The sequence below is a fragment of the Thermobia domestica genome, chromosome 4 (genome assembly GCF_964235325.1).
Source record: "Thermobia domestica chromosome 4, izTheDome1.hap1.1, whole genome shotgun sequence".
NCBI classification, from domain to species: domain Eukaryota; kingdom Metazoa; phylum Arthropoda; class Insecta; order Zygentoma; family Lepismatidae; genus Thermobia; species Thermobia domestica.
Window position 1 is genome coordinate 264,852,727 of NC_137457.1, and position 26,955 is coordinate 264,879,681.

At 37.1% G+C, this 26,955-nt stretch overlaps 1 long non-coding RNA gene and 3 other non-coding genes across 5 annotated transcripts in view; 2 read left to right on the top strand and 2 right to left on the bottom strand.

Moving 5' to 3' along the window:
• Positions 1-26,955, top strand: part of LOC145684046 (uncharacterized) — a 186,727-nt gene that overhangs the window by 4,080 nt on the left and 155,692 nt on the right. The gene's annotated exons all lie outside the window — the stretch shown is intronic.
• TRNAE-UUC (transfer RNA glutamic acid (anticodon UUC)) lies at positions 14,055-14,126 on the top strand. Its single transcript has one exon. It is a non-coding gene; the product is annotated as a tRNA-Glu (tRNA).
• On the bottom strand, positions 21,121-21,192 carry TRNAE-UUC (transfer RNA glutamic acid (anticodon UUC)). Its single transcript has one exon. It is a non-coding gene; the product is annotated as a tRNA-Glu (tRNA).
• On the bottom strand, positions 21,564-21,635 carry TRNAE-UUC (transfer RNA glutamic acid (anticodon UUC)). Its single transcript has one exon. It is a non-coding gene; the product is annotated as a tRNA-Glu (tRNA).

Genomic DNA, 26,955 nt, shown 5'->3' on the forward strand with positions numbered 1-26,955 from the left:
AAAAAGTAGTTTTTCTTGATTTTCTAGAAAACTGTGTGAGAATTTATATTTGCTCATATTTGTCAGTTGGTATAAGGCCTTTGTCTCCTCTTTGAACTGTAGAATATTATAGTTTGTAAGTCTACCGTAGTTCCACGTGCAACTAAACTCACGTGTTTATTTTACACTCCCCCCCCCCATACAATCAATCTAACTAACATATACTTACGGGCTATCAAGTCAATAAAATTGTCCATTCCTCTAAATTGGATAACTAAGAGCTATACATGTTTACATTTATTATTATTAGTATTCTATAACGTTTTCTGGTTTCGGAAGAAAGAAAAAAATAAGGAAGAAAAAAAACAGGAAGGAGATGTCCTTGGCATTCGCGACAACGTGTTTCTTTCGTTTTTTTTTTTTTTTTTTTTTTCTTGTGAAGAACTATTTTCTAGCGCTCATCGAGCTTGGTAAAGCGAATACTTTAGAAAAAGTATGGCTGTCCTTAACTTCGGAGCCGGAAGCTTTTCTGTATTATCTTGTAGACTAGAGTTTCCTTCATTTTATTTGGAAAAGCATGCCTTTCAGCATCACTAGGGGGAAGGACATGCAAGTATGCATTGCCAGATGTGAATTAGACTATGTATACATATTTTATCTATTAACTGTACAAGAAATTTTATTTTAACAGGTGCTGTTGGCAGATACAAAGATATGCCACAAGCGATTCAATTTCTTGACTCTTGAAACTGCGTATTAAATGTTATTCAATTGACTTCTCTTCGTTAGTGCTTTGCATCGTAATGAAAAGCAGTAGAATAGGTTCATTTTTTGATTTATTCTCAGCTATTCCTGCTCAAAGAAGTTATCCTTTTAGGAAAATTAAACTTATTAACTGCTGCATTAATAATAAAAAAGAATAGTTACAACAGCTTTTGTAAGAGGGCTGAACGGATATAAAATGCAGCTTCATCTGCATAATTTCTATCTGCATCCGCGATAGGGTTGCCAGATTAAACAGAAAGCAAGCCCGGAGACTAATATGTAATTGGAGATATGAATTTGAAACTGAAGACATTATTATTACAATGAAATCTTTGAGTTTTATGTCCACGTTTATGCCGGTTAGGCTAAAGGAGACAGTGATGATGAGAAATGAATGAAATGGTGGAATGCAGAAAGTGGAAGGAAACGGGAGAATCCTTATAAAACCCACGCACACGGTATTGTCGAGCACAAAGCTCGCTTGGCGCGAGCTGAGATCGAACCAGGGACTTCATGCACCAAAGGTGAACGCTCTATCACTGAGCTATCGCGACCCCTAACATTATTATTATTATTATTATTATTATTATTATTAATTGCGCAAATATTAACACTGCCATTACTACAAATCACATGTAGACAGCCAAACTAAATTAAAAGATCACAGAACACTAATGATAATAGACGTCTACATTATTAATCATAATCTTTAGGGGGGGCTCTTCATGCTGAAGGAAGAGTTCTGTGTTCCAGAACCGTTTTGTAGAAATCTTATCTTCAAGTTTCTCTGAATGCAAATTACAAGCTTCACAAGTTCCGTCCTATCACCTGACCACAACGTTTTTATTACACCAAACACTCGTTCAACATGTGCATTACTAGCTGATCTAGTGACTGCATTATTTATTGAACAGGTTGGTGCATCTGCTTTCTCGAAAAGTGCACTCCATAGCTTACAACAATTATAACTATCTTTTCTATTAACTGTTGATAGTAGGCTACAGGTTTCAAACTAGGTATCTCATTATGCAGTTGATTTCCATAGATATTTTTTTTTTTTTTTTTGCATTTCGTTCTCATCTCTGTCAAATTATTAAATGAAAACAGTGTTGTTACCACGCAATCATATATGCGTAACAATGAAAAGAATTTAAACCTAGTCGTTTGTTAGAACTCCTGCCTGCCTGACTGATCAACACCTAGGCCAAACTACTTCAGCTACACACTTGAAATTTGGACAGCACAAGGATTTTAGACGTAATGTATCACTAAGGAAGGATTTTTGGAAATTCGACATGGAAGGAGGGAAAGAGTTAGTAATGACTATAATAATACATGTCCATATCTCAGAATATCTTAAGGTTAGAAACGTAAATTTTTGTGTTTGGACTTTGCATTTAAAATAATTAATCATGTGTTTAAGTGTTTTTGATACTTGATTTATAAGTAAGACGACCAACATCTCGTTTTAGCCGGGATAGTCATTTTTTTCCAACCGTTGTCCCATTTTTTTCTGATTCTTAAACGGGACGCCTAAATGTCCCGGTTTTGAGCAAATGTAATAAAAGTGTCTCGTAATTGATATACAAAATATAAATGATCAGAGTAAATTCTTCACTCTTTCGTTAAAATGACTGTGTATAGAGCTACTTTGGTATCAACACTTGTTGGGAATTTTTAGGCCGACTTGGAACTGGCAATTGTTCGGTGTCGTATAAGAAATGTTGTGGTATCATCTTTACTTCTGTGTTTTGTAACTGGAAATCAGCGCTGGCATCTAAAATGCAATCTGGGAATATCACGCCTTTCCGCCCCTAACCAGCGATACATATGCGGAGTTTTCTTCATTCACACCAGGCAAATGCCGGGATGGTATCCCAAGTCTCTTCCTTCCTTCCAAATTCCTTTCTTTCTCCCCAATTCCCCGGATAGTGCGGGTTAACATGATCATAGACGCCGAAAGTCCAGAAATCTAATATCTAATCTAATAGCAAATGTACCTACCTCGTCAATACTGAAGTTGCATGATTACGTTTGTAGCGAGTAACCTTTAAGTAACACTATATCTTTTAGTTTACATCCCACAATTATGTTCTGTACGCTGAAGGAGACGACGATGATGATAATAAAATGATGATACGAAGGAACTGGAAGGAAACGAGAAAACCAGTGTTTGCTCTACAGAAAACCCACTTGGCGGAAGCTGGGATCGAATCAGGGACTCGACGCACCAAAGTTGAGTACTCTTCCACTAAGCCACCACGGCCCCACGGTACACTATAGGAGTTACAATCAACTACAATGTTCAAACTCATTACATGGATTTATATAATTAACCCTTTTTTAAAATCAAATTTTAGGAGTCAAAAATATCAACAACCTAATTACATCTTACATGTTGTTGAATGATGTGTAAAGTCTCGTTTTAAAAACGTTTGAAGAAATTACTTCTGTTTTTCTTACAGAAGGAAAAAAAAATATTTCTAATCCTAAATAACGGGACGTTATTAATTTAAATATCATTAAGGAGTTTCAGGCTATCAAGTTTGTTGCGTAACTATTTGTGATAAGTGTCTTTGTCTGTGTACGAATATCCTCTTGACTTTGTTTATGAGTATGTGAATTTTATACCGTTGGTGCATAGGCCTATTTTAATTTTGTCTTGGCATGTGTAATATACTGTCCAGGGTGGCCCAAAAGTAGGTATACAATGCCTTACTTATCGGCTCATGGCATTTTATATCATTTACTTATTATCCACATACTCGATCGATGCTGGTCTGTATGCCTAATTTTGGGCCACTCTGTATAAAATTTCCAAAGTACGAATTGATTTGTAATCATATATTACCTTATTGAAAACGCTAGCTTTCTATGTATATAGTCCGATGTAGTGAGTGAAGTATATGGCTGATATAATCGAAAACACGAAGATCTTGCATTGTTTCCGATTTAAGTATATTCTTTTTATTTATGGGGCCGCGGTGGCTCAGTGGCAGAGCGTTCACCTCTGGTGCTAGGGGTCTCGGGTTCAAACCCTGCTCCCGCCAAGTGAACTTTGTGGTGGACAAACACCGTGTGCGTGGATTTTCTCGGGGTTCTCCCGTTTCCTCCCACTTTCTTCATTCCACCATTTCATTCATTACTCATTATCACCGTCTCCTTTAGCCTAAACGGCATAACCGTGGAACGTAAAACTCAAAATTTCATTTCATTTCATTTTTCTTTTTATTTATGAAATAAATATGGATCGGTTGGTGAAGGTCATTGATGATGATCCACAATGTAGTTTGTTTACTTGACACAAATTTCGTATAGCGTTTAAATATGTATTACAGAAATAGATTTCAAACTGTAAGTGAAGCTACCTCTGTATAGAGTTTAAGGTCATCTGCATAAAGCAATTTCAAAGTTCAATTCTGAGAGTTGTAATTACTGTACGTCTGATTGTTGATGCATTGATTAAACAATAGAGTTACAAGATCGAATCCTTGAGGGATTCCAGAGGTCAAGACTTATCTATTTGTAATTCATTCTTTATATACAACTGACATTTGCGATTGCTTATGTATGCCTCAAACAACTTGATGATAGATGTGGAAAAATAAAATGATTTTTTATCAACAGTGTCTAAGTCTTTGTTGAAGCCAGTATAAATAATATCTACTTGGTTTCCTACATCGAGTTTATTCGCTATTCATTTTGCTAATATTGGAAGATCAGCGATATTTGAAATTGAACAAACTATTGTGAAATGCAACTGAATGATAAAACATTTGGTTGAATAAGTAAATGAGGGGAAACATGAAAGCCAACGAATATAACGTTTGTCTACCCCAAGTTCACACAGTCTAGGATCGAACAAGGGATACTTTGCATAATAGGAATCATTCTACCCTTGATCACTATGTCCGCTTTAACCCTTTCACTACCACTGGGACATATGTGTCCCGCGATAATTCTCACAGAACCCGTGGTAATTTACCGCATGTTATTGCTATGAATCGATGTTCCACTAGTAAAGAGAAGCCTGCTAATGATTTACAGAATTCTTATGAACATTATCAAATATACAGTAGTGGAAGTGAACGTGGTGATAGTGAAACAGATGAAAGTGAAGAACAAGGTGCTAGTGATAAAGCAGTGGTTGTATGTACTGTCATTTGGAAAAGGCTGCCGAAATGTAAAATATTACGACCCAACTGTTTTTCTGACAATATACGTATTATAATTGAAAATGCTAGATGATGATTCATTTCACTACCACTGGCCCCTGGGTCATATAGGTCCCACCTAAAAATATCAGTGGGATACATATGTCCCACCCTTCCCACGTTGAAAAACGAAACGGTGGAAAATATGTTTTATATATATATATATATATATATATATATATATATATATATATATATATATATATATATATATATATATATATATATATATATATATACACGTTTGAAAAAAAATTGAAATAACCATATATTATTTCTCACTGCGAAAAAAAAATGGTAGTGAAAGGGTTAAAGCTACTTTATTCTTCTGCTACAATGCATCACATTCTGCAACTAAATTTTGCTCGTTCTATCGACAAAATTTAGCGAGAATAAATAATAATAATAATAATAATAATAATAATCACCATCATCATCATCATCATCATCATCATCATCCTATGGCGATATCCTATGGAACCCGGAGGTACAATGACGCGTTCACAAAAGCTCTTCATTGACTTCTGTCCTTATCCAACTGGATCCAGTTTCTATTTTGTACTCCTATTTCTGCGAGATCCATCTTAATATTATCCTCCCATCTGCGCCTAGGTCTTCCTAATGGTCGTTTTCCAATTGGATTTCCAGTTAAAACTTTGAAAACGTTCCTACTTTCTTCTATTCTGCCTACATTACCAGCGTACCTTAGCCTTCTGGACTTAATTACTCTCACAAAGTTTGGTAAACGGTATAAATTATGCAATTCCTCGTTGTGAAATTTCCGTCATACTCCATTCCCGTTCCTCTTGAGTTCGAATATTCGTCTCAGGATCTTGTTCTCAAATACTTTCAGTCTAGGTTCTTCCCTCAGAGTAAGCGACAATGCTTCTCAACCTTAAAATCAAAATATAAGAAGCATTGTTTATTACCCTGTAACTCCCTTATGATGTATTGCCTTGGTGCCTATACGTAACAATGTCAGTAGAAAAACTCCACGAATACGATATTGTCCACCACAAATTCACCTTTTACAGGGATCGAACCAAGGATTCCTCGTACAAATATGAGTACTCTGCCACTATATATAACTAAAGGGAGTGGTCAAGTTAACACTTCTTTTTAAAAAGTTTAATTAAAACCCAAACCTGTAAGGTGCTAAATACTTTCTCAATACAGAAAATTGTTTATTTTAATATTTCTCAGTAAAACTAAATAATATTCCAACATTTTAGAAATGCTGAGTGAGTACTTTATTTTTTGTTTTTTAAATAATTCTTACTGCTTCATTGCTTTTAATTTATTTCTTTTAGAAAGGGAAATGACAGCATGATAGACCCTATATACAGACTAAAAGGTATCTGTCTCCTTTGGTCTCTGTGTTTCCATCTAATCTTCTGAGAGACGAAGTTTTCAACGCTCTAGAGAAGTGGTACCCAACCTTGTTTATCTACACACCTGAACCCTGGCTCAGTGGTAGAGCGTTCACCTCTGGTGCTTGGGGTCCCGGGTTCGATCCCAGCCCCTGCCAAGTGAACTTTGTGGTGGACAAACACCATGTGCGTGGGTTTTCTCGGGGTTCTCCCGTTTCCTCCCACTTTCTTCATTCCACCATTTCATTCATTACTCATCATCACCGTCTCCTTTACCCTAACCGGCATAACCGTGGGACGTAAAACTCAAAGATTTCATTTCATTTCCCTGAACCGTATTAGTCTCTCTGTCGCGCTAAATCTTAATAATAATAAATAGTCACACGCTAATAGATATCTCGTTAATTATGAAGGCGTAAATATGTGCTCTCCACAATTTACAGTTGTAGTGCGAATGGCGTACATATATGTTTGAATTTGATTGTACTGTACTAGATCCTAGTGGAAATTACATATATATATATACATACACAGTGGCGGATCCAGAATACGACCAAGGGAGAGGCTAAACCATAGTTTGCCGTTTTATCCAGTGTAAAGTAGGATTGAAGCCCATTTTATCCAGTGTATACCTGAGCGTCAAGGGGGGTTATAGCCCCTATAGCCCTCCTTGGATCCGCCATTATATATATATATATATATATATATATATATATATATATATATATATATATATATATATATATATATATATATATATATATATATAATTTCTTTGCAAATTTGTTACAGAGCGTAACGTTGCAATGGATAGAATGAAAGAAAATGAGAGAAAGACAATTATTTCTATTTTTCTATTTCTATTTTCAAGCAAATTTTCTAACAAATTAAAAAAAATAAAAATAAAAAAAACAATAAACTCATATTTCTAGGGATGCGCACGAGACAAGATTTAAGGCTGTCTCGTCTCGAAAATGTGCTGTAAAAGTGATGTCTCGACTCGAAAAATGTATATATTTTACTATTGGAAGAACCGTGTCTCGACTTGAATTTTGTCAGGAAAATCCTGTCTCGACTCGTCTCGTGCGCATCCCTACATATTTCCCAAAAGACTATTCCCTGAACTTTCCATACTTAACCCTTTTGGGATTTGGGAATTTTTAAAGATGAATTTTAGACTTTCAATGAAGCAGTTACTGTATCATCACTATCTTACCTAGGATCATAGTTCGTACCTCATCCTCTTCAGGATAGGAAAAAAATCTTCTAAACGGTACCATTCACATGTCCGTTACTACAAATCCAGCAGTAGTAGATGTTAAAAGAGCGATTTTTTTTAAAAGTACATACACATGGTATACAAGGTGTTACAAAAATATCTCAATATTTTTGGGAACAGATTCGTCACATCAAAATAAGAAAAACAGTTCATATGGATCTGTGCACAAAAGTGGATAGTTTCGGAGTTATAAGGTGCAGAAAACGTGAAACAAGTAAACTTTGAAAGTTCATAGTTCCACTACTATGGGACCTATCGTAGTCGGACCAAGACATCACTGAGGAACTGGTATTTGAACTATCTAAATATCCGTGTTTGAGAATGCTCCAGTGCTTGCACACCAATTTTTAGAGAGGTAGGTGGAGAATGATCAAGTACTCCCAAACAGCTTCTCTAAAAATGATTGTGCAAGTACCGGAGGTTCTGAAAGATGGATATTTGGTAGGGATGCGCACGAGACAAGATTTGTGGCTGTCTTGTCTCGAAAATGTGTTGTAAAAGTGATGTCTCGACTCGAAAAATGTATATCTCTCCATTGGAAGAGCCGTGTCTCGATTCGAATTTTGTCAGGAAAATCCTGTCTCGACTCGTCTCGTGCGCATCCCTATTATTTGGAAATGAAATGAAATCTTTAAGTTTTACGTCCCACGGTTATGCCGGTTAGGCTAAAGGAGACGGTGATTATGAGAAATGAATGAAATGGTGGAATGAAGGAAGTGGGAGGAAACGGGAGAACCCCGAGAAAACCCACGAGCACGGTGTTTGTCCACCACAAAGTCCACACGGCGCGAGCTGGGATCGAACCAGGGACCCCAAGCACCGGAGGTGAACGCTCTACCACTGAGCCACCGCGCCCCTAAGATGGATATTTGGATGAAAGATGGATGGAAATTCCTCAGTGATATCTTTACTCGACTACGATCGGTCCTATAGCAGTAGAACTATGGACCTTTAAAGTTCATTTTTCACGTATTCGGCATCATATAACTACGATACTATGTGCTTCCGACCACAGATCCATGTAATCTTTTTTTTTTTTTTTTTCATATTTTGATGTAACTAACCTATTCCCAAAATATTGTGACAAATTTTTTTTAACACCGTGTATATACTGTATATATACTATAAATCCCAAAAGGGTTAAGGAGTTAGAATGTCCTTGAATAATTACATAAATATGGTATGAAATTTAGGATGATTGGTAAGCAAGTTGGGTATAATAATAATAATAATAATAATAATAATAATAATAATAATAATAATAATAATAATAATAATAATAATAATAATAATAATAATAATAATAAATTTCTTAAATGTAAACAGTTATAGAGCTTTTAATTAAGCACAATTTAATCTGTAGTGCTGAGTGGGCCGGAGTCTTAGGGATACAATTAGTTTGGTTTGATTTAGTTTAACGTCCCACGATTATGCCTGTTAGGCAAAAGGAGACGTGGACCTACTGATAGGGATACGCACGAGTCGAGTCGAGTGAGGATTTAAGCCTGTCTCGACTCATCTCGAGAAAATGTCTCGACTCGAAAATATGTTTCTGTATCGACTCGACAGTTTCTGTCTCGAAGTCGACTTCAATTCGAGTCGAGACAAAATATACGAGTTAAAATATACGCACACATTAGCCAGAACATTATGACTACCTACCTAATTGTCAGTATGTCTATCTTTGGCACGGATAACAATGGTGACAAGTCTTGGCATGGACGCAATGATCCTTGGTAGGTCACTGGAGAGAGTTGGCACCACATGTGCACACACAGGTCACCTATTTCCCGTAAATTCCGGGGAGGGGGGTGATGTGCTCTGACGTCACGTTCAATCACATCCCAGATGTGTTCGACTGGATTCAGAACCGGCGAGGTGGGGGGCCAGCACATCACTTGGAACTCGCCCCTGTGCTCCTCGAACCACACCATCACATTCCTGACCTTGTGACATGGTGCATTATCTTGTCGAAAAATTCCACTACCGTTGGAAAACATGGTCGTCATAAAGGGGTGTACATAGTCTGCAAGCAGTGTGCCTCGGCCGTCATGGTACCTTGCTCGAGCTCCACTAGACACACGCATGCTCACGTGAATGTTCCCCAGAGCATAATTAAGCCGCCGCCAGTTTGTCTCCCTCCTGCAGTACAGGTGTCAAGAAGTTGTTCTCTTGGAACACAACGGATTCGCACCCTCCAATCGTCATGATGAAGAAGGTATTGGGATTCATCAGACAATGCAACACTCTGCCACTGCGCCAAGGTTCAGTGGCGATAGTCACGTGTTCATTTTAGTCGTAGTTGCCGATGTCGTGGTTCAAAATAATATTAAAAATTATAGAAAGATTTTCGAGATTTTTACGAGCAGTCTCGACTCGACTCGTGTCTCGACTCGAAAAGTGAGTGGAGAAACACGTTTGCCTCGACTCGTCTCGAATTTTACAAAATGAGCCCCGACCCGAATCTCGTCACGAATTCGAGTCGAGTCGAGATTCGAGGCATGTCTTGACTCGCGCGTATCCCTACCTAGTGATTATAGTGGAATTCGAACCACTTTGGTCGTTCAACTGTACTCCCACCGGAAATCGAACCCGGGACGACTCGACACGAATTCAAGCGTGCAAGTCACTAGACCAAGCGTGGGTTCTGGGACACAATTAGGCTAGTAATAGTTAAACAAATCTAAAGTTAAGTGGTTTGAACTATATCTCGTTAACTATGCAGTCATAATGAAGAACTTGATGTGGATGGATATGCGTTGTTATCTGTTTCATTTTAATGTGTGTTGTGATTGTTCTACAGCATTATATTTAAAGTTTTAAACAAAGTTTCCATCGAAAACTGTGCTTGAGGATTTATATTTACCCATATGATTTTGTTCAGGACAATAAGATCTATCAACCAACATATCTTATCTTTGAACATTTTATTTATTTAGTGCTTAATTGTTAAACGCTAAGGATATTGTAGAATTGGCCAATATTGATATTCTTGTTCTCCAGAGGGACTTGATTTCGAAAATATTAAGTATTTATTCGTATCCGGAAGATTAGGTGAAACAGGAATAGGCTAAATGGGTATTCCTGGTTAGCCTACTTCCAAGCTGAGCTAAGCGAAACAGGAATGAATCAATTGAAAAGATGATCCACTCTTTGAGACGCCTACATTTTCAGTTCCTTCCCAACGTTGAACTCTTTGCAATGCTAACGAGTATATGGAAGTATTTTTAAGGGACACGTGAACAGTAGTATCTTGTTTGTTCCTACTTGTACAGTGCGTGTCTTCTGTCTAGTTTTCGTTGTCTAATTTCTGTAATATTCTTTTATAAACATTGTTAAGACCGAAGTTCATCCACGTGGCAAAAGGAGACAAATAGTCTGGAGTTTATCGTTGTCTCTGGATGAGAAACACTGCCCCATCTAAACACCAATGTTGATGCTGCTGTGGTATGTGATGTGGATCCCATTCACTGTTCACGTGGCCTCCCCTGCCTGTCTGCTGGTAATGATTACAGGGCGACGCTCCGATATGCACCTCCTGTCTGCTGGACAGCAGCTTCCTTGACCTTGTAAACTGTGCCAACACTTCAAATGCGTTTTCGTTTTTTTAAAAAACAAAACAAAACAAAAGAAATGTTGATCTAAACACGCATCCTCTTGGGTTTTGATAACTAATTGGTTTTCCTGCTTCCTTCAGTTTGGTCATCTCCCTTTTCTGTGAGTCAGAACTTCTAAATACTCAAGCTATGATAGGAATAAAAGTAAGCCAGTCAACAACTACATCACCAAGAATCAGATATGGTTTAGCATTCTCATCTACGTACATCATGCAGGTTTATTCATAATTTCCTCCGGGGTTTTGAATATTAAGATTGAAACAGCACTAACAGACACAGCAGAAGTATTCATATACAGTAAAAAGTTGCAGAATATATCTCCAAGACTCTTACATACTTACAATTACTCGATATTAGTACCCTCGATAATTTGGCAGACGTCAATTGTATGTTATGTTTTAAGAGGCCTCATCACTGCGAAATTAAAATACCGCTAATTTTACAGTAATTATGTGATATCTTCAAATAGATAAAAGATAATCGAAAAGTGGAACAAGATCTCCCTAGACAATATTATTTTGCGTGAGATACCGTTATTACGACTCAATTATCTGCTTTCGATTTTCAGCCATTTAGAAAATCGGCATTTATTTTCGCGTTTCTAAATAACTGCAAACGGAAAGCTACTAGGTGACTCGTGATAACGGTCTCATGCAAAATAACATCATCTAGGGAGGTCTTGATCCATTTTTCGATTATCTTTTATCTATTTGAAGATATCACATAATTACTGTAAAATTAGCGGTATTTTAATTTCGCATCGAAGAATTCTTTCTCGTCTCAATTCCAGAGATTTTATTGACTCATCTCCAAATTCTTCTAGTCTCATGTAAATTGATGTACTAAATTTATACCCTGTTTTTTTTTTTTTTTTTTTTTTTTTAATTTCATCTAGAAGTTATTAGAATCCAGCGTCACACAGTAACAACATTTAAACTATATTTATAATTGGAGTAGATCGTGTAATAACTTGCGTGTCATTAAACGTTGATAAAATATTGTTCATTGTTTTCGTACAATCACTTTGAACTAGTATTTCTAGTAGTTTTTATACTACGAACCATGTAACACTGAAACAGTGTTTGAGATCTAGGAGTTGGATGCATTAGTGTTACACATGACACTTGTGAAATGTATCATCTCGTCTCGAAAACAGGAAGAGATTATCTTGTTGCTTGTCTCGTCTCGAATTTAGACTTCTCTCATGAGCAAAACTAGAACAAAGTAGTTAGAAGTTATATTATACAAATATTCAGTTGTATACGTTAATTAATAACCCTCTAACTCTCTCTTGTCTTAATAGTCAGGAAACCAGTGCAGTATTTTACACATTTAGAAATATTCACTATGGATACACGTCGGAAAGTCTGCCCTACTTCAATTAATTTTCATAAGATGGATTGAATTAGGTTTGAGTTTATACATGAAAGTGTAGAAGTCAGAGAATTGGACAAAATTGGTTTTACCTAGCATTCGAGTGATAGCCAAAATTTTGATCTTCATAATTTTGAAACTCAAAGAATCTATATTAAAATATCTCATACCTCTATTAAGTAAATCAAGGTCTACCAGTACCAAGTAATATTTTCTCAGACACCAATTCAAACCGTAATTGGAGAACAAGAAATCGTATACGAACTCAAGTAAAGTTTCTAAACACATGTTGATATTCCTGACATTCATAATTGTAGTGTTAGCTACATAGGACGTGCTTTTAATAAGTCAACTCCTTGGTATTTGGTTAATTAAAATAAATTTAAGTTGGAAATCTTCTGAATACCACTCATTTTAGCGTTGGAACTTCTTGAATGCAATAAAAGACAAAGTCTGACGAAAGCATATATTAACTAATAATTAATAGCGTTACAGTTTCGGGAAATTATCTTTAATTTCATCAGACACATTTTCTATATATACAGAGTAAATTTCGTTTTCCTTTCATAAAACACATTAAAATTTCGTATGAACTTCAGGGGGGAGATTGAGATTCAGAAAATGTATAACCTACGCACATTTCTCGAATCGTGATTTTGCGACAGAAGGCGGAGGAAACCCGAAAATGACCCCCGAGTTTGATTCTTATGGGGCGTTTACACTTAGTCGATTTGCGTTCGGTTCAGTTGAATTGACGTCACTTTCGACTTAACCGACCGTGTAAACGGGACTTCAGTTTAATCGCTTGTTGATCGAAGGCGACTAATCGACTGGCAACTGAATTGAAAGACGTTCTATTTTCTTCTGCTATAACACCGCAAATTGTACCAATTACTGCTTGCTTGGACATCTTTAAAATTGCCAGTCGATTTCGAATCGACCAGAGGAGAGCGAGTCGACAAACAGCATTCAATTTCGGTTTAAACAATTGAACACATCCATCGATCTGATTCGGCCTAGTTGCTTCGATTTATTCGCAACTGCAACGAGTCGATTTAGCCGTGCGACTAAATCGACCAAGTGTAAACGCCCCATTATTGTATTCTGACCCGCGATGAGTTAGCAATTGCTTATCACTAGCACACAAAGTTTTTCTTTTTCTTTTCTTTTGTGTGTGTGTGTGTGTGTGTGTGTGTGTGTGTGTGTGTGTGTGTGTGTGTGTGTGTGTGTGTGTGTGTGTGTGTGTGTGTGTGTGTGAAGTTTGGAAACCGTACTTTCTGAAGCACAAGAACTTACGAAATAGGTACGTATGCATTTTTACCTAAATTCCTGTGTACGGAAATTCTTATCTACTTAAAATAAATAAATAAATAAATGCAGCTAACACAACTTAATCTAAATTGTCTCAGCTGTAAAGTTTCCAACAACTAGAAAGGTTTCAAGAACAGTGAGTGTATCCCATGTGGTCTAGTGGCTAGGATACCTGGCTTTCACCCAGGAGGCCCGGGTTCGATTCCCGGCATGGGAACTTTTTCTTTTAAACATTTACGTTAAATTCTTTACTTATTGTATGAAATTAGTTTGACCTGATATATCGCCAATGTACTGCATTTGATCAAATGTATATATTAGCAACCTTTACCATGATATGGAATGATTAGTTTCATGCAAGATATTAGTCATTCATTTATCTTGCAATTCTAATTACGAAATGGTACTGACTACTGACTGATATCGCACACCCAGTGGAAGACTGTTACAAGTCAGAAATGCACATTTGTGGGAACATGACTTCTAAAGTTCGTTATTCTATCAAAATTGCTCCCTGGAATATTGGTATTGTTTAGTTTCGTTTCTGCGCAAACACCATCAGGTAGAGCTCTCTTTTCTCTCTCTATTCTCTTTTGAGCGATGATAACTGAAAATTCCCGTTTTTTGAGTTGTAACGCTCTTCCACCGGGTATGCTATATATGTATTTATGTATTCTTCGTTATTTAATTTAAATGTTTTAAAAGATTGATTAGCACTTATCATAAAGTTTGCATAAGATTACTTAATGATATATCGAGTTACTACTGCGGCAACAAATGCAAATAATTGTCTCAGAGTGCATATATGAAGTTTTGTTTAATGTCCAAGCAACTGCTAACTTGGAGGACAAACATTATATGAATTCTGATATGAATTCTGAGATTATAAATTTCATGCGCGTACCTGTATAGTCTTCTTGAATTGTGTGTAGTCTTGGGTATTGTTCAAGAGTTTTTACAAAGAGTTGGTAGACAATTTGCTACCATTATCAAAAGTTATCAACAGCATGAATACAACGTCATTGAACCTGCATTTCCTACACGACTATCATATTTGGACTACTTTCTAGCAAATTCCGAAAGAGTAAGTGATGAGTTTCATCAAACAATATTAGCAATGAGAAATGTTACTAAGGTGGATGAAATGAAAGCCAACTATCCTTGCAGAATATTATAAATGGGGATTGATTTGAGACCCTGAAGATACCCACAGGAAGTATCAAACGTAAAACAACGAATTAGGTATTCGCTTACATATTGATAGTTCTATAATGCACTATGTAAAGTTTACATGTGTCTTCATTAGATCGTTGTAACTAGAACTACCACAAAATACTGCTTTCCCAAGCTTACTTTGTTTTCGAAAAACCACTCGCATTGAGTTACATTGTAATATTGGATTTTTAAGTATACGTTCGCATCAAGGTTGCCAAATAAAATTAGTCAAAATAAGGAACGGGCTGACGAGTTTCAATAAATATTATGGGAAAGGTTTTGATAAGAATGATCTAGTGGTTAAAAAAAAAAAATGAGCCAAGCATCAAATAAAAAGAGTAACCATGTTAGACAGAAAGAAATACAAAAGTATGAACTAATACAAAGAGTTATTATAAGAAAAACTAGGTAAATCTTACTTTTAAAACATTGGATTTAAGTTACTTAAACTTTCTTCAAAAAATCGTACTCCACACTTGACACTTATAATCTTTTTCAAGTTTAGATTTTTCTTTAGGGTGTCGAAAAACTCATTGCAGCTTAAAGGCGAAGAGTGCATTGCTATTATAAGTTTAGCTTTTATCAACCGGGCAGGCCATCTATTTCTTGTGTCAGTCCATTTCAAATTCATATGTGAGAAAACTTTTTCCACAAATGAATTTGACGGCGGGATGCTTAGGAAAAAAGAGACGACCTTAAATAAATTGGCAACTCTGAGATTTTCTGAAATATCCTTAGCCATTTACTGCCCACACTCATGTCCTTTTCCGACACCAAGATATCAATACAGTCTTTTACTGAAGAAAATTCATCATATAAGTCGTGTAACGATACCTGGTCTTCAAGTTTCAACTGTTTAACAACAGCCGATAAGTCGGTAAATTGGAGCTTGTTATTTAGAGCCGTTGGTCTTACATACAGAGGATTGCCATTTGGGCAAAATATGGGACTTTTGCCGTCCCGTATCGAAGCTCCCCTGGACGCGGAACAAAATCACAAAATGAGGGACTGTCCCTTAAAATCCGGGACGTTTGGGAACCCTGGTCCGCATGTATATATACAGGAATGTCAAAATGTCCTATACATAGGACATAGGATATAGAGAGAAGACAAAAAGTCTTGCAATATTCCCACAATACAAACTGTAGTCACATATATATACGCCGTAATCGACCGTAACTACAAGGTCAAACTGGCCCAAGATGTAGTGTAGCAAGCGGATTATTTAACACGCAGGTCATCACTTCGTCAGTATCTTCAGTTGGTTTTTAGTGGCAGTGACTAAGAGTGGTCAACAACTTCTGATACGTGAACTATTATTGGATGAGTTCGAACTCAGACACAAACCTTTGTTATGCGAAAGGAGAAGGAACAGTGAATCACAGCACAGCAACTAGTTGGTTCCAGAAATTAAGTGCAAGTTATAAGAATGTCGAAGATCACCCAAGGTCTATCTGCCCTAGAGTAACAGCAGATTCTGTGATCATACAACATGTCATTGAGGAAAATCCATCCACCAAAAGACGATGATTGTCAAATCAACTTGGCATGCCCCAGTCCACTGCAGTACATCTGCTTCACGAACTCGAGGCAACCATCAGGAACTGCAACATTGTGCCACATGAGTTGACCCCAGCTCATTCGCAGTGGATGTGTACCAACAACTGCTGCAAAATCCGCGTGATGTGCGTTTTTTTGAAACGGATTGGCACATGGTATAAACTGTTTTTGCGAAATCTGAATGCGCAAAAACAATGGTTGAGTTAGGGCCAGCTTCCAGAATCGGTCGTCAAACAGAGTCATTTCAAACATAAAGTCATGCTATATGTGTTGTGGAACTACGAGAAGACAATTCACTTCGTGTTCGTTCCTAACAGTCATACCATGAATGTCGACCTTTATACCAAATAGTTGGAACGGATGTATGCTGCACTGCCAAAAAAAAAAAAAAAAGCATTAGTGAACCAAAAGCACGTCCTGCTGTAACAGAATAACGCAAAACACACTCGGTTCGAGAAACGCAACAAAAAATGCAGGAACACCACTGAAACTGATGCCACAGTTAGCATTTAGACATATCCTTGCCCCTTTCGATGACTACCTGTTTCGGTACATCTTCCTGAAATCACGATGCTTCACCAACCAGCAGGAGGTGCAAACAACAGCAATAGACTTCTTTGCCTCTAAGGCAAGGCCCAGTACCGACATGGAACCGAGGAACTGGCAGGAAGTGGCTGCAGCTAGACCAACACGATGCTTTGAATGTTAACCTATGTTAAATAGTCAATAATTAGTGCAAGGTATGTATTTTTAATTAACCTTCTAAACTACTGTAATTCCCAATGAATGTCAAAGCAACTTCCTGATTACTTCAACTCTTTAATGCACCTGTATATCTCTGGGTAATTAACATACACTTTACAACCACTAAGGTTCAGAGATAACTACACTTCAACTAACTTCGATAATTATACAACAAACTCAGCCATCTAAGGCTCATATCCAATGTACAAATAACTTCAGGCACTTATGGCTCCATTCCAACCTAAAAACATTTACTAACATACACTTCTAACAATAACACACTGATGTATTCTTTATGGAAAATGATATTCACGAAACTAACGAAGTGGAATTATGTAAATAAGAAAAAATAAGTAATTTAATAACCGAAATATAACTTCAGCCACTTATCGCTCCATTCCAACCTAAAAACATTTACACATTATTTATATTACATAGTTATAACACTAGTTACACCCTTCATTTGTTTTCACAATTTCCTAACACCTTGTCCGATCATTCAATAGCAAACATCTTGCCGCAACTAATTGACATAACCTAACAACCTGCTTTCATTGTACTATAATACATAGAGGTATGTGGTGTACCAGAATATTACAAGATCTATGTTTCACCCTTTTTTTATTTATTTATTATTTTTTAAATCCTATCTTCACGCCTACTATAGAGGAGCCAGCAGAGAAAGTCTCTGACAGCTGGCATCGGCGTTACTACTAGTCACGTGTCAAGGCTTTTTCGGTGCATCTATAATAGCGGTTTTCCTAATGGTGTAAAACTGAGTGATTGTGGTTGGTAACACTAGCACCAAAATAAGGGCTGCATTTTCCTTCCGCACGTGACTTCAGGGACCATCTCGTGATAGCTCCTGTACAATTGTATTTCAGTGAAACAAGGCAGAAATATAGTCACAACATGTAATAATGTTTGGGTACATTTTACATAGGATCTTACACTAGGGCTCCACCAGAAATGCTCAAATCTAAACAACATTTTTTTTTGTGGGAAATTTCTTTAATTTTTCCCGATTTCCCCCCAAATGTATGAATCGTGAGAAATATGTGTGGTGTCATTCGAAAGTACGAATCATTCAAAGATAATGATGTGTGGATCTAAGGAATTAAGATAAGGGCAGAAACTTCCTAATTTACACAGTTTTCTATAAAACACAGCATTTCAATGTAATTTGTCACAAGAGGAAGAAGAAGCAAGTTGAGTAAGTATTTCAAACTCTGTAGAATAGTGTGTGTGTGCGTGCAGCCTATCATAGTGTTGTCAATGTGCATTTTATTTTAACTGACGAATTGTAAGAAGCATTCTTAGTATTACTAAACCTAACTACTGTAGGGCGAACCAGCGTTTGTGTTATACTGTCCCTCAGACTAAAATTGCCTTTATATATATATATATATATATATATATATATATATATATATATATATATATATATATATATATATATATATATATATATATATATAAACGATGATTTTTCGAAGGGTTAATACTACTGCTGGTATTATTTCTAAATTGGAAAGTGCAGGACCAAAACTAAGTTCAAATTCGTTTTCAGGAGCTCAAAAACTATAAGGAACAGATAGGTTTCATTAAAAAAAAGGAAACTGTCGATCAGTGTAGTTTTTATTACTTTCTTTTTAATGCCCCACGATTATGTTCCGAGGCTAAGAGAAGCGGTGATGATGATAATAAAGGAAGTGGTAGGAAAAAATGAATACCCCGAGAAATTCCAAGCACGTGGTGTTTGTCTACCACAAAACCCACTTGACGAGAGGTGGGATCGAACCAGGGGATCCCACTCTTCAGAGATTATTTTATTTTCCTTGAACAGATTTATTTGCTTATGTATTGCATCTTGAGATTTATCTTCTTATAACGGCAAGACATACACTTCTAACAATAACACATATACTGATGTATTCTTTATGGAAAATGATATTCACGAAACTAACGAAGTGGAATTATGTAAATAAGAAAAAGAAAAGTACCAATAGAAACCAAAGAACAAAGGAAAGATGCCTCAATGGATGTTCTTTAAAAACTGGAAAGCTTTACCAAACTTTTATGATCATCAACAATCTTAACTTTTTTGGAAAAGAGAAAAATCTGGACGTGAACATTCAGAAACTGAGGGAAGCCCACAATATCCTAGATAACTTCTAGGGAAATAAGAAGTACACAGGTGGAAACTCTTTGAGAACCACTATGATGACTTGAAGACCAACAATCCTAATTTTCCAATTTTCATCAGGGAGTGCAGCGGAATTCAAGCAAAGTTGTTTGCCAGATCTGGGAGAGACGAAGAGGGCAGTATTTTTGAAATATTTTTGTACCTGAAGACAACCTGAAGAAAGTAGAACCTGTAGCATCCGTCTAAAGCAAATCCATGATATTAGTTTACTCATGTAAGTTCTCAATAATGTTATCACACAAAATAAGTAATTTAATAACTGAAATATAATTTGCCGAATTGTATTATATATTTATGAGTCTCTATTGCAGATTATATTGAAAGAGAAGGAATTTTGGATAGGCTAATTAGAAGAGAGGATAATTGGAGCATTCCCCTCTCTGGAAAATTTTCCCTCTCTGCAGTATACGAAAGAAAACAAAACAAAAAAATCTTACCACTTGTTTTGCACTGTTAACCTTATTCTACTTTAAAATGTTTAATTAAATGAAAAAGTACAGTAAAACCTGTCTTCAACGGACCCTTTATTAAACGGAAAACTGTCTTAAACGGAAACATTTCACGGTCCCATGAATTTTGGAGAACAAAACGTGTAAAAAGTCCCTTCATTAGGCGGAAACTGTGTTACGCGGACAACGGAAAGAAAAATAAACATTTAACGGAAAATTCTGTGTTCCGGACTGCAGCGTTTAGAAGATGTTTAGACATTTTATGAGACATATACATTACACTGTCTGCGATAAAATGTTCGTTCTTTTGTTAAATATGTCTGGACAGTGTTGGCCTTCGCCATATTCATATTCACCCCCACAAATTGTCCTTAATCTCCGCAACTTAATCAAGAATCATACGGAATGTTGGAAATAAGAAAACGAGATAGAGGAAGAAGAAGAACACGATACCGAGTTCGGAGAAGAGTGTAGAATAAATACATATCAAGATGCTCTCAGAAGTTTAAAGGAACTGCAAAAATTTGCATTACGGAAAAATGATTCTGATTCACTTAGTATAATTTCTCAGGTTAAAGTGTACGCGGAAAGTCAAGCAGCCAAGCAGCAATGTACACAAAAAACCCTGCTTGGCTATTAGAAAAATAAAGAAAACGTGTGCATAGCAAATTTTGTATTAATTTTAATTTTTTGTGTATTTATTCGTAGAAGAAAGAAGTACTGTAATCGGACAATGTACGTACAGCAATATAAATGGGCATACTGAGAAAATACAAGCATGTATTTAAAAAAAAGAAAGAAAGAAAGGAAAGGTCTACCTCCACTAAGCGGAAACCTGATTTTAACGGAAATTTTTGCAAGTCCCGCTCGATTCCGCTAAAGACAGGTTTCACTGTAATATTCTTTATTCTCTATGTAGTAGTGGTGTAGTTCTGGTGTAACATATAAAGGAAACAAAGTATGCAGTGCTAGCACTAATTAAACAAGAAACATAACTATAAAATAAGAACAAAACAGTCAATAATTTTTAAAAAATATTCCCATGCCGGGAATCGAACCCGGGCCTCCTGGGTGAAAGCCAGGTATCCTAGCCACTAGACCACATGGGAAATAGCGCTTGAGTTGTGCTTTCTTACGTTTCCAGGACTGCTTTTAGTTTGCTCGATGTGTGGGAACAATTGTTTTATATAAATGAAATTTGTAGTGTTACGTCCTACGTATATGTCCCCCGGCAACGCTAGAGGGGCCATGGGGAAAGCTCCTCTCAGTAGCTTATTATACCCCCCAAACATGTTGTATTGTAATGTATCTACGTCATGCAATATAGAACTATTGTTTCCGGTATATAGAAATAGTTGCCCCCCAAAAAAAACTGGACTCGTCACCGGGCTCAAGGAGATGGATAATTGAACGATTATGACAGAATTGGTGGATTGAAAATGTTGGAGAAAACAGTCAATAACTTAAAAAAAGAAAGAAATTCCCATGCCGGCAGTCGAACCCGGGCCTCCTGGGCGAAAGCCAGGTATCCTAGCCACTAGACCACATGGGAGATGACGGTTAGTTTGTACTTTCGTGACGTCATGGGAGATGACGTGGGAAATCCCGCAGGCACGAGTTTGTCCATCACAAGATCGCTTGTCCTGGGATCAAACCAGGAATTTCTCGCACTAGAGAAGAGCGCTCTACCCCTAAAATTGACCGCTTTACTGCTCGGTCATAATTAGGGATGGCCACAAAGTTCCGGTTCCGCGAGAAACCGGTTCTCGGAGATCGGTTCCGGACCTGGATCCGAAAACCCGGTTCCAGAACCGGATCTTAGGAACCGGTCCCAGACCTGGATCCGGAAACCCGGTTCCAAAACCGAATCTAAGGAACCAGTTCCAGATCCGGATCTGAAAACCCGGTTCCAGAACCAGATCTTAGGAATCGGTTCCAGATCTGGATCCGAAAAAACGGTTCCGGAACCGGATCTTCTAGAACCGGATCCGTTCAGTCCCGAAAACCGGTTCCACCAGGAATCGGTTCTGGCCATCCCTAGTCATAATGCCCCTATGAAATCTTGGGTACCGAAGTGAACTGTTTTAAGTATCAACATATTTTATTGAACTCAGTTAACCCGTTTGATGAACAAGTGTTATTAATTTAAAGGTCTTTGGGGCTGGCTTTGCCATCTAAGATTTACTAGAGTGCAGATTAAAAATAAAAAAAGAAAAAAGAAAGAAAGAAAAGAAGACGATGAACTTTGTAATGCTACAGAGTTCCTCAGTAGCTTTACTTACATTCTAAACTGACTTTTTGTGTTCTGTCCAAACGGATTGTGGGAAGTGCAGCGTGTGAAAGGAACTCGTAGCACCGTCGCGTTGTTTCATGCAATGCAGTGGGAAGCACATTTTCACCACACTGGGAAAGAAATGAAACTAAATCTATGGATTAAAAAAAATAGACTTGGTATTAGTGCGTACCTTGATTTTTTTTTTTTTTAAAGTTCTACCTATATTGTGAAACAGAGTGGTATAAGAAGAGAATTTAGGTTATATGAAACCAATAGCGCAACTTTCTATAGCTTAGGACTTTCTGTCAGGATTTTTCTTAGCCATTTTGTTCCTTTTGCGATATTTTGTGCCGAGTATTTTTGCCTATCAAAATTGTTCTGTCCGAAATAAAATTCTAACCCACTTACCTTAGCAGTGGAACCACTAAGCTAGTTAGGTAGGGGTAGGACGACCAGTTTCTTTCTCTATGGTTTAAAAAGAGATATGGCAAAGTGATAAGGACGAGATTTGGTACAGGAGGGTTGGCCACAAATAATAGGAAAGAAATATATAAAAAAGTTCTTCACGAATTAAAGGTCTGTTTACCACAGTATGTCACACGCTTGCATAGCAGGCCAAAGTATATCACTATGCCAAGTTTCACCTAGATCGAGTAAGTTTTCAAATGATAAGAATCCGTGTAATATACAGTGTCTTTGTGATTGATTTTTCGGGGGGAAATAATATGAAGAACGAGCACTCAACTTAGATTTTTTTTTTTTTGCCTTATCGTGAATATTTTGCTTAAGAGCCTGCCTTATTAAAAATAATACAAAATTTACCATTTTTTCTTTTGCTTGTTTTTCATAAGTGAAAGGAGATAGTGAAATGCAACTTACCACAATCATAGATAATGTTATTCTACAACAGAAAATATGAACCTGAAGAATTTTTAGTGTTGCCATCCATAGAAATTACAGTGTTATCCGAATAAAATTTCCCGAAAAATCTAAGTTAAGGCAGCGAGTAGAGGAATGAACTCAACCGTATTCGATTACGTAACACGTTGGTTTGGTATCCTGTGAACTACTTTTTAAATAATAGTTGTATTTAGTTCTTAATAAACAAAATAGTTTTAACATACAGTTGTTAAAATTAGATAATAACGTTATTTAAAAGCTAATTCACAGGATATCTAAATCACATGATACGTAATCAAATGCAGTTGAGTTTGTTCGTCTAGTCTCTGCCTTAACTTAGATTTTTGAGGAAATGTTATTCTTGTAACACTATAATTTCTATGGATGGGAACACTGAAAATTCTTCAGGTTCATATTTTCTGTTGTAGAATAACATTTATCTATGATTGTGGTAACTGGCATTTCATTATCTCCTTTCACTTATGAAAAACAAGCAAAAGAAAAAATGGTAAATTTTGTATTATTTTTAATATGTCAGGCTCTTAGAGACAGACTCCACCTCAGCTACAGGCGTAGTTACTAGAGCCACTAATAGAGTAGGGACGAAAGGTGATGATGCATCAGCGTCATTTCAGATTTTGCTTGGGAAGGGAGGGGCAAAACTCTAGATGACAGTAGATTTTCAGGGTTTTCTTTAAAATATTATTATGTTATTGATTGTAATGTTTACAAATGTCAAACTCAAAGGAAAGAAATTGCCCCTCTGGAGACTCAAATAACTCCGTTGCCTTCATAGATCTAAAAGGTTAACGACAAGTTGGAAATTACCTTGAATACAGGAATATATCAAGAACTAGCGCAAGGGATACATTGTATAGAAAGAAAGAGAAAATACGCTTTCATTACACAGATATGCGATTGCACACGCATTCGATGCAGAAAACTTCAATATATTACTGTATGAAGCATCTAAATCCATCTCTTCCCTTAGAAACGAATCGCTCGTAGTATTGAACGGGAATTCATCTCCAATTTAAATCAAATACAGAGCTCAGACCTTCAAGCCAACTAATTACTGTTTCTTGTTTCCTGAACCGTCCACACGTACTGAAGGTTACGTGTAGGTTGTGGAGTTTTGCAACTACATAAAATAGCTTTTACACAGCAACATTTCTTTTTTTTTTTTTTTTTTTAAAAAAAAAAACCTTTCGTTTGAGCTTATTCCCCTGTTACTTCTTTAGCTTCACTCCACTCCTACGCTTTCACATATGCTGATGCCTCCCGAACCTCACTTCAGAAGCCACAAGTTCTTGGAAGCGAGAGACTACCAAGGAATGGCAGCGTTTCTCGAAAAAAAAAGAAAAATCAAGAAAGGAACACAGAGCACGGTTCTCTTATCCCTTTTGAAAGCAAATTTATCATTTTCAGTAGTGACGCTATATGAGACGTGACCTATTGATTATGGAATCCGAACCACATGAGCTCCCGCCGGAAATCGAACCAGGGTCTCCCACGCCAAAGGCTCGTACGCTAACAGCTTAGCCACGAAGGAGCTCATTATATAACTTCAGATTCTCAGCTATTGTGTGTGATACGTAGTTCACTTGAATTTTATATTTTCAAGTGGGGTCCTTGGTTTGATCTCAGCTCGCGCTGCCAAGTGAACTTTGTGGTGAACAAACTGTGTGGGTTTTCTCGGAGTTCTCCCGTTTCTTCTCACTTTCTTCATTCTGTCGTTTTTATTCATTTCTCATCATCACCATCTCCTTTAGCCTGGCCGGCATAAACGTGGGACGTAAAACTCAAAGATTTCATTTCATTTCTTAATAAAAAAAATGTCTTTTTTTAAACTAATGTTCAATCCAAGAGCTCCACAAGAGCGTCTCTCGAGGACCGCGTATCGGGGCTGTCCACAAGTTGGTTTTATGGCTCAGATTGCACCCTTAATTTTTTCGGGGAGGGGCATAACTTTTCATTGAAAATAGCACAATCGAACTTTAATTACAATATAATAATGCTTTTAAGAACGCTAATTTAATGAAATTTAGTTTAAAAGGAGGTTGCCTTGGGTTTGTCACAATCAACTACGGTCTCCTCTTCTGTTTTTTTCTTTCTTTCTTTCTTTTTGGAGGGGTGGAAAGAATGGTAAATTTAGGGATCTTTGCTCAAGTACTTGGAGAGATGGGCATCGCTGCTACGTGTTGACCGCAGATCAAACTTTTAGAAAATCTTCCGGTTTAACGTCCCACGTTTATGTCCGTTAGGCTAAGGGAGACGGATGATTAAGACAAGTGAATAATGATGAAGGAATTGGTGGAATGAGAATATCGGAGAAAACGGGAATACCCCAAGAAAACTAACGGGATACGATGTTTTTCACTAATCACACTTTTAGAAAAGCTGGCCTATTAGTGCTATGATGGTGATCGTCTGTTCACCCATGAACTATACCGGATTTACGCACCAGACATGGCTCGGGAGTTCATGGTAATATAATAGCAATTGCCTTCTTGTTCTCGGTGTTGCAATTTCGGTCCAAGTAGGCCTAATTTCTCCTTTCGAAATCCCTCAATCTGAAAACAGAGCTTTTTTTTTTTTTTTTTTTTTTTTTTTGCCACAGTCTTCAACAGCAATATAAATTATTGAGGACAAGGTAAAAATCAAACCTAGGGAACTATGTAGATTCTTGTTCTCTATCTTAGGAAAAGAATAGGCCGCCCATGTGAAAGTGCTACACTATGCCACGTCATACCTCAGAAAATTATGTGGACTTTATCGTGCAAATTTAAATGGTCAAGGTCTGCATACGTCAGAGACACATCGTTTACCGGCGACAGACTGTTTGTATACATACATATATATTTATATCTCACGGAAGTTGTGAAGTTCGTTCCAGTAACTTCGCTATTGCGAGTACAGCTTTTCCCCCTTTTCCCGTGCAGTGGAGTAGTCGCGCCAACCACGAAGCCAACAGCCCTATTGATCTGTCTGTGTCGGTGCCGCGTTTGATTCCCAGTTGTTACTGAAGTTCCCCTCAACTCCATGGGTTGCGTTGCCTGTCGCGAAGATGACGTCACACATCACGCGATACTCGCTCATTTTGATAGTGGGTGGTTAGTTTTCAGCCACGTGGAGAGGGGAAAGGGGGAACAGCGACAGGAATCTAAGAACAGTTGCACTCAAAACGATCGAACGATCAAACAAGAAACTCGTATTAAATTATTTAGACTACTAAAATAACCTAAATAAATATTTGAATAGGACTTACTTAGCAGCAACATAAATTGCATTATCTGTATATCAGAAAATGATTAAATGCAGTCTACCTCTCAGAATACAGTACAAGAACTTTAAATTGGGACCGCGTTAGGGTAGTGCGCTCAACATTGGTGTGTTGGGGACTCTGATTCGATCTCATCTCGCGTCAAGTGAGTTCTGTGATGGACTAACACCGTGTATGTGAGTTTTTGCGGAGTGCTCCCGTTTCCTCCCACTTCCTTCATTTCTCCATTTCATTCATTATCATCATCGCTGTCTCCATTAGCCTCGAGACATAATCGTGAGACATTAAAACTAAAACAAGCTTTAAACTCTGCAATATTATTAATGAATAACGAAAAGAAAAGTCCAACGATGAGGCATACAGTATACGGCTCAAGTGATCTATCTCGTTGAGTATGTGCGACTGTAAATTTTC